Source organism: Phodopus roborovskii, unplaced genomic scaffold (assembly GCF_943737965.1).
Source record: "Phodopus roborovskii unplaced genomic scaffold, PHOROB, whole genome shotgun sequence".
Taxonomy (NCBI): Eukaryota; Metazoa; Chordata; class Mammalia; order Rodentia; family Cricetidae; genus Phodopus; species Phodopus roborovskii.
The window spans coordinates 456,257-470,174 of record NW_026126487.1 but is presented as its reverse complement, the minus strand read 5'-3'; positions in this window follow the sequence as shown (position 1 = coordinate 470,174).

The window sequence follows — 13,918 nt, the reverse complement described above, 5'->3', positions numbered from 1 at the left end:
GGGCCATTCTTATTCAAACCCCACATATATAAACATACGCATGCAAACACATAATTAAAAGATAAACATTTTTAGAACAAGTTCAAAACATATTATTTCATGCACTGAAAAGTATATCTTGCTCAAAAGTATTTAGCAACCAAAGTTTTTCAAGTGGGTACACTGAAGGATTTAACATTATTAACATAGAAACACCATTAGATTGAAACATAGATTGGATATAGTCTCTATCAAAAGCTCAACTGCCTTTTTTCCAAAAAGCAATTGAACATGGTGACTAAAGTCCATGTGAAATGTTGAAGGACTCTGAATATCAAAAATAATTTCTTAAAAAATAAAAATGACATTTCAAAACCCACTGAAACTTTACTTAAGACTATAGTCCTGGAACAAGCGTTGCTATACAGATCAATTGCTGAAATCGGAATGTCCAGAAATTAACTCATGCATCCATGGCCAACTAATTTTGATAAAAGTGCCAAAACCTTTCAAAGGAAAAAACATTCTTTAACCAAAATCATAAGACATATATCTCCACACACAAAAGAATAAATTTTTAACCCTACTTTTATCATAAACAAAGTTTGAAGTAAAAAAGATCTACGGTGTTTTCGAATAAGAATGTCCCCCATAGGCTCACATATTTGGTAGATGCATTTGGGAAGGATTAGGGGGTGTGACCTTGTTGGAGGTAGTATGTCGCTGGAGGTGGGCTTTGAGATTTCAAAAGCCCATGACCCTCTGCATCTCCCTCCCCCACTCTCCTTTTTGCAGATAGGATGTAAGCTCTCAGCAGTTACTGGCCCAACACCATCCCAGCCTCCCTGTTGTCATGTGTCCCACCATGATGTCATGGACTTGCTCTCTGAAACTATAAGTCCCAAACAAACTCTTCTATAAGTTGCCTTGGTAATGGTGTTTTATCACAATTGAAATGTAATGAAAACAGAAGTTAGTATCAGGAATAAGGTATTGCTCTGACTGGCCTAACCATACTGTTTCGTGGGGCTGGGGGTGGAAGACTTTGTGACTTTGGACTAGAAGAAGAGTTGAATACTGTAAGTGAGGATTAATGAATGGACCACGCTAGTAAGAGCTTGGAAGACAGCAGTACTGAGAGGAAGAGGACTATGCAAATCCAGCTTCAGAGGTTTCAGAGCTAAACTATATTAGCAACTGAGCTAGAAACAATTGTGGTAGTTAAACGAAGAATGTGGCTGCTTTTTGCCCTTGTTCTGGGAATTTGCCTCAGGCTAAATTGAAGAGTCTGGGACTAATTCCATTTGGCAGAGAATGATTCTGTATTGTGGTTATTAGTGATCACTCTTATGCAGTCTACAATGAAGAAGAACAAGTGGCACAAAACGAAGTACAACATGTACAGCTTGAGTTCCTGTCTTGATTTCCTGCCTTGGCTTCCTTGATGATGGACTACGACAGCATGTAAGATGAAACAAACCCTTTCTTCCCCCAAGTTGTTTTTAGTCAGAATGTTTATCCACAGCAACAGAAAACCAAACAAGGAAGAACAGTCATCTTTTAAAATTACTTCCAGAAAATAGGGTGAGTGAGACAGATGGCTTAGAGGGTCAAGGTGCCTACTATAAAGCCTGGTAACCTGAGTCCAAACCCCAGGATCCAGATGCTAGAAGGAGAGGAGAAACTCCCAAAAAGTTGTCCTTTGAGCTCTACACAGCTGTGCCAACTGCCTGCCAGCATGCATGAGTACGATCAGTCAGAATAAAATAAAAATGTAGTTTCAAATTTTAGAAAATCACACATTTTAATGAGGGTGTTGAAAGTTGGAGTTCTGGTTGTTGAGTGAATGTAAAATGGGTTGTCACTGAGGAAAATTGCATTATGATGGGATGAAGACTCAAAAATTGCCCCTGGACAATCCTACTCACACATACATATCCAAGAGAATTGAAAGCATGCTTTTATAAGAGATTTGCACATACATTAACAGTTACCTTTTCATAGGAAACAAACACTGAAAGCTACCCAAATGTCCACCAACTAATGGATAGTTAAATGAATTTGGTATTTTTGTATTATGGAATGTTATTCAGTCATTAGAAAGGATAAATGGCACAATATGGATAATAACCAAAAATATGATAACAAATGGGAAAAGTGAAGCATAGAGATCATATGTCATGCAATTCTTATTAGAGGAGTCTAGAAAATGGATCAGCATCTGGCAAGGCAGGTGACAATACAGGCAGCGGCTGCTAATGAGCACACAGCTCCACTCCGGGGTCATGAAAATGCTTCAGAACTTGAGTCCTAGAGCTTGAGTAGTGATGATTGTGCTATCTTGTGAGCATACTAAAACCTCCTCAATCGTAAATGGTAAATTGTATTATTTGTGATATATCAATGAAGCCCCATTAATAAACTGACTTTATGAACAAATTGTTTAATAAATCTGTATAAATAAATGTAAGATGTAAGATTTTAAACCATTTTTTAAAAGTAGGCTATAGTTTTGGGGACCTTTGGCTAGGCATAGAAACTTTAAACTTGACACTGAGACATGAGTAATAAATTTTAAAAAATAATCTTTGACCCTGAGAAAGACCCAATTAAGAGAAAGAAAAGGCAATTCACATACTTGGAGAAGATTTAGCAAACCATCTCTCTGGAAAATGATAATAAATCAAATACATAAAGAACTCACAACATGGGACAGAAGAGAAGTTAGTCAGACTTGAGGAAAGGCCTGAAGAAGCCATTCACCAGAAGATGGGCACCAGAACCTACCTTGGTGCAAAGCATTTCTTGGCATACACTTGCAGGAGATCCTGGGTTCATCCTCAAGTCTGTGAGGAAGCAGCTCACTAGAAAAACAAAGCACGAGGGAAGTGTACTGGCAATTCTTAAAAGGAGGTTTCCTTGTTGGCTCCCGTCCTTGACCTTCCTGAGTGCTGTGACATCAGTCTCCACTAAGCTCCAAATAACTCATTTTTCTCCTTCCTGCCTAGACAGAAGAATGTTTTAAGAATAGAAGGAGATCATACTTCTCAGGTCCCATTGTGCCATGCTCTGTTGCTTAATAATATGTCTTAGGTATCTTTGGATGTAGCTAAAGCCATTAGTTTTCATGCCTGTAGATTATTTCTTCATTTTGGGAACTCTTATTCATTTAATGATTTCATCCCAAAGAGCCTTTAAGCAGTTTCCACAATTGTAATATATGCCATATGGATTGTAAGTACCTGTGTTTTCATATTTTAGGCAAATTAGCTACTGTTTAGGGAAAACATCATTAAACAGTAGAACTCTGGGACTCAAAGAGTGGGTGAAATTTCCATCATGTTACAGGACACTAAAGCTTCCTCTAGAAGAATTATATCAATCCCTCCTCAGTTTCTCCTCAGCATCCTCAGGGCACACTAAAGTCTCCATCAGCAGAAATGGCCAGGTCTCAACTGTGTGTTATAAAGCGTTGAAGCTGGAGATGAAATGTCCCAACATGCTGACACCAAGTGAGAGAGGACAAATGACACACAGGCTGTCTGCAACTTCCTTCACCGCAAAGCCAAACCTAGATTCTCCCTTTTGATATTAAAAAGAGGAAAAGCATTTTGCATGAAAACATGTTTTAACTGTATTTGCAGCACTCAATAAATAAATTACAGGTTTTATATCATCCAGAGAGCGTTGTCAGGGATTTATTCAGTTATTAACTCCACACGCTTGGGAGGACGAATTAAATGCCGGCCCATATTGAAGGTTTGGGGATTGTTCCGTTGGAATCTGCTGCTGCGAAGTTGATGCGGCTCTCTAGGACTGCACATGAGAAACCTGGCAGAAGCCAAGGGAAGCAGGGCCTCCATCCTGCCCATTTACAGCAGCTTTTAAATTCCATAAAAAGGAAATGAATTATGCATTATTGGGTTTACATAAGGTCACCCAGTGAACTTTGACCTCTCTCTTTTCTCATTTGGCTCAATTATTAGATGAAATGACAGATTTGATCTCTTTTCAAATTGTATTAGAAAGGGTCTCTTTATTTCACCCTCTAGCCAGCAATCAGATGACAGGACTAGACAAGTGCATTAATTATGATTGATTTAGAGTGTCTATGGGGTGATTATTTCTAGAATTCTACTCCCTGACCAAAACCTTTTGACCTATTTCAGGCCACCCAGCAAATTAATCCATAGAAAGATTTGAGGGGGGCACTGTTTGGGATGGTGGCTTCCCTTCCATGTTTGCAATCACAACATATAAGATGCTTGGAATAATCTGAAAGAATTGGATTACTGGAACACTGAACAGTGACACCATGTAACAGCTTGACAACCCAGTTAAAAACACCTTGTACATGGCAACCAAAAATGGCATTAATGTAGCCCCTGAGGAGGAAAAGACTAACACTCTGTGCTTAAGTTAATAGGAACATGTATGTAGATGTGTTCATCATATATGTCATAACTCTGGGAGCTCATCGGAACTGGAGTCTCATTCCCTCCGCTCTTCTTTCCAGTGGATTAAAGATGACAGAACTAATTAAAGATAGTAAGAAAGAAGATCACTGCTGAGTGAGAAGCACAGGGCCTGAATTCCAATGAGGCCCAAATGAGGAGAAGCTGGGGAGGCTTCTTCATTAGGAGTGTCCTAAGTACTGAGGAGCTTCCTGTAGAGGAATTCTGTTCTAAAAAAGAGGGTGTTTAACCAAAATTGCCACTTCCAAGATACTAGATCCCTGAAGAATCTAAAAGGAAGGTTCTAGGATTGGAGTAGCAAATCAATGAACTCAACCCTACTACCTCCATCCAGTGGCCACAGGGTAAGGACAGAAGGCATTTGGGTGAGGCTGAGAAGCCCCTCTGTAGCATTCACACACTGTGACTAAGTGCATTGACCTTTCTGTGCTCTCATCATTCTGCCACGGGTGCATAGAACGCCCAGCTTTTGCAGAACTGGTAGTGAGAACCAGAGTGTATGTGTTTAGGAGAGAAATCATTCATTGCTGTTTGCTGTACTCTTCCATGGACGCTGATGAAGGCAGACCATGGGAGCAGAGGATGTTTTGTTTGTTGAGGACAAACATAATTTCTATCCTTACCCTGAAGTAGTGTTAAGGAGAGGAAGGCAGTAGAAAGCAGGGGAGAGGTGTGAAGGTTGGCAGAGCAGAGAAGCTAGAAATGTCCAGCCTAGAGCAAACTAGGACTGGGAGGGGGAAAGATAAGCCATGGCCAAGGAGAAAGTAGGACAACTGGGGAGTGATGCTCCAATCCCCTCATCCTTGTTCATCCCGATATCTTCATAACTGCAATGTCTCCTGTCTTCACCTAGCTCTTCTAGAACTCCATCAGTAGACCATGCTGACTGGCTTCAAACTCACAGAGATCTACCTGCCTCTGCCTCCTGAGTACTGAGATTAAAGGTGTGTGCTACCACTGCCTGGCCACCTAGCTATTCTAAACCAGAAAAAAAAAAAAGTCCTTCCATTAGATAAGACACTAGGCAGAGGTCACAGAGAGTGACATCTGCCAATGGGTCTATAGAGGACAAGCTGACAACCTTAGTAAACACTGCTTCGGTGTTCTTCTCAAAGTATTTCCAAAAGAGATAATGTCACATGAGACCATACCACAGAAGATGTGACCACCAGCTCACCGTGGGTAAGTAATGGCTCCTGTTTCTTCCCTTGGCCTCAGAGCCCCTGCTTGGAAATGTGGGCTTACAACCAAGAAAAGTATGACTCTCTTTCCTGACTCCACACTCCATGTTCTAGATTCTTAGGGGGCATTTCGACACCGAACAGGGATGCACTGGGTTGCCAGGGCAAATGCTCACAGGGACTAAGCAGGAATGAAGTAGGCCAGATTTAAAATAGAAAGGAGTTGTAGACAGTGTCCTGCTGATCACAGGACTCGATTTAAAATGCTGACATCTAAGTTTTACTGAAAGTGTCCTGCATGTCAAATTCAGCTGCATTTGAGAAGCAGTCAGGTCCTTCTCCAAAGGATGCACAGCACAGGACTTGCTTGGCTGCCTTAACCCAGGAAGTCACTCTCTTATCTTGACTCACAAGCACAAAGCCAGGAGACTCCTGTACTTTTTCAGAGATCGATTACAGTAAGTTGGGCAGCAGTGGGGCAGCCAAGCTGTCATTATCCCAGGCCTGGCCATCCATTATAAAGCTAACAAGTATGGGCAGCATGCTGGTGTTGGGTCTCAGACCCCCACACAGCTCGATGACGGCATAAGCAGGATGGCATGTGGCTTAATGAAAGCTAAGACATGATCCAAACAAGCCGGTGACAAATGACCTTACAGGGTACCAGCATGGCATGTAAAGCCTGAAGATGGAGGGGGATAGGACATGTTTCTAAATCCTCTGGCAGCTCAGAGTCTCAATTCTGGATTCCCCTAAACTGCTCCAGAGGAAGTCAAAAGACAGACAACTCCAACGCAGGGCTTGTTTAGCATTGAGTAGAGACCAAATGAACATTGTCCAAAGAGAAAGTAGCAGCAGCAGCTCTCCATCAGGGTCTCAGGAACAAAGGGGTTAAAAAGCCCTTTTCTTTCTTGGAAAACAGATGCTCCATCATTAAGCCGAAGGAACTGTTTCTTGACAGCTATGATGTGGGATGTCCTTCTGTATGTTGCGAATGTGTGTTGCTTTTATTGATGGATGAATAAAGTTTTTTTTGTTTCTGTTTTTGCTTTTTTTTTTTTTTTTTTTTTGCCTATGATAGGGCAGAATATAGCTAGGCAGGAAATCCAAACAGAGATATAGAGAGAAAGAAGACAGAGTCAGAGAGACCAACCCCATGTAGCTGCTGAAGAGGTCAGATGCCAGAACATGGCCACGTGGAAATACACAGATTATTAAAAATGGGTCAATTTACAAGAGACAGCTAACCAGTAATAAGCCCATGATTATTTCATAAGCAGTGGTAGAGGCCCCCACTAATAGGAGAGAAACTAATTCAGAGGATCAGTGGGACAAAGAAAAACCTTCAACAACACAGTTATTCTCAGCAAAGTGATATTGGGGAGGCAGGAAGGAGTGAGCCGTGTTCCCGGGCTTGGAAGGAGGGAGGAAAAGCTGCACCTGATGATCCCAAGATATCTGGGGATATAGCTCTTTAAGAGTGTGGTGAGTGAAGCAGAGAGAAGGCAGCAGAGCTCTGGAGGGGCTGACCTACTGAGGTCCCCTCCAGAAGCCAGAAGCCAGGTAACAGCTGAAGTGGTCTATACACCCCAATACATTGATAATGACACTGGGACAATCAGAAGGCAGAAGTCTTATCGTCCCCATTTATAATTGAGAAATCAGAGGTACAGTGCCTCACTGGGGCACTAGAAGCAAAGCAGCTGTAGAAAAGTGTACAGTGTCTACTACAGGCAGAGAAACGTGGACACGAGTGCAAGGCCAGTGATACCACGCTAGGATGAAGCTTGGCAGATGAAAATTTCATTGTTTAGGGGTTTCCCCGAGGGTTTTACACCTCACATTGAAAACTGACAGACATGCTAAGGGGAGGAGGACTCATGGAGACAGCTCTCAGCAGAAAGAAGCCTGCTCGGAGTCAACAGAGGTAGGACACTAGGAGCAGTGGGACACTACCCTCCGTGGTCTCATCCCATGGGGAGGTCTCTCAGTGAGATACTGATGTACCTGCTTCATAGGTCCAGCTTGGGTTCCTGAGAGCATCAGTGAAGCCATGTGTTTATGTGCCTTTGGGGATGACAGAAGAGCGGCAAATGGGTCTCTTGTGCATCCCAGTGATCCCAGATGAACAGCGACCAGCATGTTATACCATGGGGACAGGGCAAGAGGCATATGGATTTGGGGACAGGGGACAGGATACACTGTCCTGCCCTGAACCTATCAATAGCAACATTGTCTTCCCTTTGCCTTGGCCAAGTGTGCTTGGGACAAAGTCAGTGAGTGGCCATTCAGCTGCAACTCCCTCCCAAGGTTTATTCCACTCAGGGCACATGGCCCCTCTGTGAAATTCACATCACAGATATGCAGCTGAGCCCCAGCACCTTCAGTGATTGGCAAAACAAAGAGTGAGACACCCCAGACTCAGCCTCCTTCTCCCAGACACCATGCCCCAGACTCAGCTTCCATCCTTCAGACTCAGCCTCCAGCATCCAGATATAGCCTTCATCCTTTAGGTGAACAAAAATCTTTGCTTACAAGGAACAGTAATGTAATTGACCTCCACAGGTCATGTCATAAAAGGAACGGACGTCATATCCCAGAACTAGGTGACTCTACTCCAAGGCTGATTTTATAGAAAACCACAGAGTTTTAAAATGATTATATTAGCGGACAATTACAATGGCAAATGTCTTCCATCATCAGGGAAGCACAGGCATCCAGGATGAGTGACTTGGCCCCTATCAACACTGACACTTGTGCAGAGGGCGGAAGTATGAGACAAACGATGCACTGGCTTGCAGCTGTCACTCTTCATATGCACTGCCTGAACTCCATGTTGGTCAGTCTCAATTTTAAGAGTGGTAAGGTGTTTAAAAACAAATTGAAGTATGAACAAATAGGACTATGAAGGACCTCTTTGCCAAGGTCTCCACACCCTTTCAAACTGGGTGCCACTTGTTTCTTAACTATAATATCATTTATTAGCATTTTAACTTATTTATTGTGTGGGGGTAGACAGGTGTGGACGTGGATGTGTTACAACTTGCAGGAGTCAGTTCTCTCCTTCTACCACATGGGCATCAGGGATTGAACTTGGGTCTTCATTCAGCCTTGGCAGAAGATGACTACCCTTTGGGTCATCTTGTTCTTCCTTCAGCATCTCAACTGAAGTCATCTAAGATGTAGCTGCTTTGTGGAGGGGTAGAGCAAGTGCAAACTCACTTCACCATTTCCCTTCCAATTCCTCGTTTTCTCCAGCTAAGCTGGGGTGGGAAGAGCCAGGAACATGGACAACAATATACTTAGGGAAGACCAGCACCCTAAAGAGACAGGAAACAATTCCCAGGACCTGGTTTAGTACACTTACCCCAACACCTCCTCTGTCTGTTTAGAGAAGTACTGTCTTCAGACCCCAGTGGGAGTTTTGCTTTCCTGGTACTCTTGTAAGTAATTTCCAGACAGCGTGCATATGCCCATGCAGCCTACAAGCCCAAAGAATCGTCTCCTGTGACCCCGCCCCCACTAAACAGGCTCCAATTAGACACCACTTAATGGCACCTCCAATTTGACTGTCTGTCCAAGATTCCACAATGCATGGGAACTCTCCCTGAGATTTTTTTTCCTGTTTTTCCCATCCTCAGAACAAGGAGGGGGGAATAATACATGATTGAAAACTAGCCACAAAATGTTAAAAAAAAAAAATAAATTTGCAGTTGTGTTGCTTTGAAAACTTATTGCACAGCTGGGGGCATTTAAAGAGCTTAATTAACAAAGCCTTGGCCGCAATGTGCCCCTCTTTGGGAGGGGGAAAAATCACAGTTAAGATTTGTCCAATTAAATTATAGAAGAATTGGTGAATTCAAAAGGAGAGAGGGGGAGGCTGGGGGATGCACTTCCAATTTAAAAAGAAGATTTCGGTCTGATGGGAGACCTATAGTCTGATTAATTTGGTGCTAAGCTTTTCTGCACAGTTTCCACAAACTCATAGGAACTTAAGAATTTTTAACCAAAAGTAATTATAGGTTTTGATAATCAGGCTTTGGTTAAATAGAGTCCCCTCTTTCCTATGAAGACGCTGGGTGAACTATCCCATTGTAAAGGGGCTCCCTCAGATGCCACCGTTCTCACTTCCAGAGGTGACTGTCCCTCAGCCCAGGATGAGGGCCACATGATACCCTCAGAGATCCCTGGGGCCCTGCAGCTTCCACGCAAAACTTTCTTCACAGAAGTGCAATCCCAAACTAGTTTGGACTCATTGTCACTCTGTTCATCTTTCTTTTGCTGCATAAAAAAACTAAAAAAATATTTGTGTGGTCCCCTAAAAGTATGATAGTTGCTATAATGCCTGTCTACCAGGCCCCATGGTCAAACCAACCCACCCAGAATTTCACTATAAACCAAAAGATGGACATTTGAGTAGCTGAGAACAGGTTCCGAACAACAGTGCTGACAACAATATTCAAAGCAGTGTGACTGGTACCAGCCCATGAACTGTCCTCACACCACACTAACCTCAGCCCCCTGCCCACGCCCCCACACCATAAACAAAAAAATGCTATGCTGACATCATGGTCTAGAACAATACCGAGTACAGTATGCACTCTTTTGGAATGACGAGTTTTCTGCCTCTCCTGGGGGGATGCTCAGCCAAAGACAAAAATGCATAAGGGCAGCAGAGAAAATTCATTTGTATAATCTGGCCCCCCTACTGTGGAATTTTCAATTATATATATCTAATTATGGCTGTCAGTTGATGGATTCAGAAAAGACATGTTGGTCCCCCCCTCCCTTTTTTTGTCTTTTCGTCATCTCTTCTGTTAGAATGATTATAGCACACTTACACAACTAATTGCCTTACTGCTGATTACTGATACAATTATGCAGACCCGGCTCCTTGTGTGAACAACCATCTGCAGAGAAAAAAAAGTGACACTATTCAAAAACTATCCATAATTTAACCAATGTTATTCCAATGCACTGAGCCCAGACAATCGTCTGGCCTTCATATTTCATACCCACCCTGGCAAGAGGAGGTTGGGTTTTGTGTGCCCAATTCACCTCTTTAGACACACTGTGAATCAGAAAGAAAGAGGAGAGAAGAAAGTGCTTCAAATGGCAACCCATAGTGGGGAATTGAAGCGTGGTTAACGTCCATTCCTCCTTTGGGTAATTTTTCTTCAAATTTTATACCACTTGGCAATTTTTTGTTTCCTTTCAAACTGCTGAGAAAGTGCAGATGTTTCAACTCCCCGAAGTGGGCTTGGAGTTGCTGGGTCTTTTTTCTCCCTTCTTAAAAAACATTTTCTAAACTGTTTCCCCCAGAGCTGTTTTCTCCCCTTTTCTTTTTTTCCTCCCAGAATGTTTTTTGGGGAGAGAGAAGGGTTTTAATAGAATAGGAGGAAGTGGCTGACATATGACATTTCAATAGTTTCTTTTGTTCCCTAAGTCAAAATGTGCAGGACACCAAACTCTGAGGCCTCAGGGGCCACTGGGAAGGAACAGGTGGGCTGGGTGAGATGCTGTCTGCACCAAGGGACAAAGAAGTCACTTGGTGTTTCCCAGCGTGCAAAGTGAAAACAGCTCTGTTGCTAAGGGGAAGAAGGAAGGGAGGGAGGGAGGGAGGAAGGAAAGTAGGAAGGGAGGGAGGAAGCAAAGGAGGGGGGAGCTAGTTACAGGGCAGGAAAGTTGAAAGGTACTCCTCTAACCAAAAATGGAGACAAGAGGTGCTCAGGGCTGAGAAAGGCATGCTAAGGCATCAAAGTACAGGCTAATTTAAATACACATAAAATGGCTTTCTAATGCAGGTTAGATCCTGGACCTTAAAAAGAGTTGTTGAGGAAGACATCGCAGAGAGCAGATGTTCCAATACATCTGTCTTAGCAGCACAGACTAGCAGGGAGCCCAGAACTTAGAGCTTCAAATGGACACTCCTCACCTCAGACTCTAACCAGTGGTATTCAGTCTTATTTCTACACTAGAGTTTTCCTCTAATATCAGGAATTGTTCTGTCCTCATGAAGATCAAAGGCTCATGATTTGGCCATCTCTATCGCCACTTTTCTTTCATCTTTTCCAACCTAGGACCTCTAGAAACTTCAATTTTGATAGTACTTTTACTTTTTAAAACAGGAGTGTTAATCCCTGGTCCTTTTGAGCTTTTTACAAAAAGCAACAAAATGCACTAGTACCATCCATTGAATGTACACCGATATATATGAGCAAAGACAGTCAGCCAGTTTTAGTTCATTTGATGACTAAATTATAGTTAATATAATGAGTAATAGTTATGAAGTGACAGCTCCTTTTGGTGCCTTCCATCAATGACTTCATCTTGAACTTCAACCATCCCTCCAAGGCAGGTACCATGCTATCCCACTAGAAGGAGTCACCTTCAGATTCATGGAGTTCCTTAGCTAGCCAGAGTGTGAACCCCGGAGTTCATCACCAAGAACCCACTGCCTTCTCCCCAGAGCCCATAGAGGATTCCTTTGGACTTGGCAGCCCTGTTAATACAAATATTTGTGGGACAATTAAATGAAGGAAAGGAGAAATGGAGGGAGGGAGCAAGAAGTAAGCTATTGCCCTGTGACAATTCCTTGGTCTTAGTGCCACTGTCCTGGTAGTTTCCTCTCTACTCTCCTCAATGGCTGGATGCTTAGAGAAAGTTACTAGATAAATAAACCAATATGTAGTCATCATGAAGAGAGAGACTTGAGAAGGAAGGATTCTCTTCGTTCTAAACATCTCCTAGCCCCTTTAGCTAATTCTGGCATCTTCCTTTTAGTGCAGATATCAAAGGGTCACCAGACACTGTACCCCATTGCTAACCTTAATGTCTTTAATCATTCTATGAGTGCTGGTCTTGCCAAGCTGGGGGAAAGTAAGATTTTAGAGAATAACAATCTTTCTTCTTTGTCCCTCCTCTGTTTTTCCTAGAAAAGTTATTTTAGACTCAGCTCAACTGCAGTCCCTACTTCCAAGTACCCCACCAAAGTGCTGAAGCTCAGTACTTTAAGCCCAGTTGAAATAGAATGTGTGCTTGGTAATTGGTAGTTGCCATGGGTGGTTTTTTATCAGGATGACTGCAGAAAAAAAGGTGAATGGAAACTTTGTTGATGGGATAGATGCAGCCTAAGTTACACACCGAAACCATTTGTGAGCATGGGTCCTTTTCCTTGTGTTTGGCTTCAGGCAAAGGGAAAGGGATCATTGGTGACATCTGAGATTAGGACTCACAAGATACTCACCTCAGTGATCTGAGATGGTCAACCTGTTAAGCCAAGGTTCCAGGATCACAGGGAAGTGTCCTAGAAAACAAAGACTGAACACCAAGATGTTTGCTGGATCTGCCCTAGTGTGCCTCTGTCCCATTGGCAGAGCTCATAGATCCACAGGCAGAGGCTCCTTCCCAAGAAAAGCCAGGAGTAACCACAAGCCCAGGTCCTACATCATCTTCTTCCCTCCTGTTATAGGCGCAGGGCTCCTAGCTTTGTCTAGACACTCTTGAGAAGGGGATTTCCCAACTTCTCAGCTGGGGAAGCAGTTCTCATGACATGCTGGCATTTCTGTGAATCAGAGGAAGTGAGAGGTGTTAGAAGCCATCTCTCTACCCAGTGTGAAGTCACCTGTCTTTTGGTTTTGCTGTTGTTTGGTTTGATTTTGCCATCTCCAGTACAAATGAAAGAGCTTAGAGCCTACTTCTGGGCCCTCTGTGTCCTCCTACTCCTGATATGACAGAAAATACTCCCCAGCTATCAGACATGGTCTAGGCCTTTGCCCCAACCACTTAATTTGGCAATAGTTATCCACCCATTTCACCGTGTAACCATCACTCACTCACCTATCTATCTGTTCAATGTCAAATCAATAACTGTATATCTGACATTGAAGCAATCACAAAAATAAAAAGAAATAGCAGACTCCATTCTTAGCTTGAAGATGTTTGTGGCCTTGTGAAATAAAAACCATAAGTATTAAATAATGTAGCATAAAGGCTCAGGGGCTAAAATGATATGATTTGCTTTACAGAACATGTTCTTATTCCAGCTCCATTTCAGCTGTGAACACACTCTGTCTCCTTAACCCTCATGATGATATTGTGAGACAGATACATTTTCCTCATTTGTACACACATGAACTGGCACCATATCCACGACTATAATAGGAGTCATTTCTTAAAGCCCCTTAGTCCAACTGCAGACCTTATGTTGTTAAGCAGAACTCCATTCCCCTGCTAGATAGAATTTCTCATGAAGATGTAACTCTGAAGAATTTAACAAGTTCA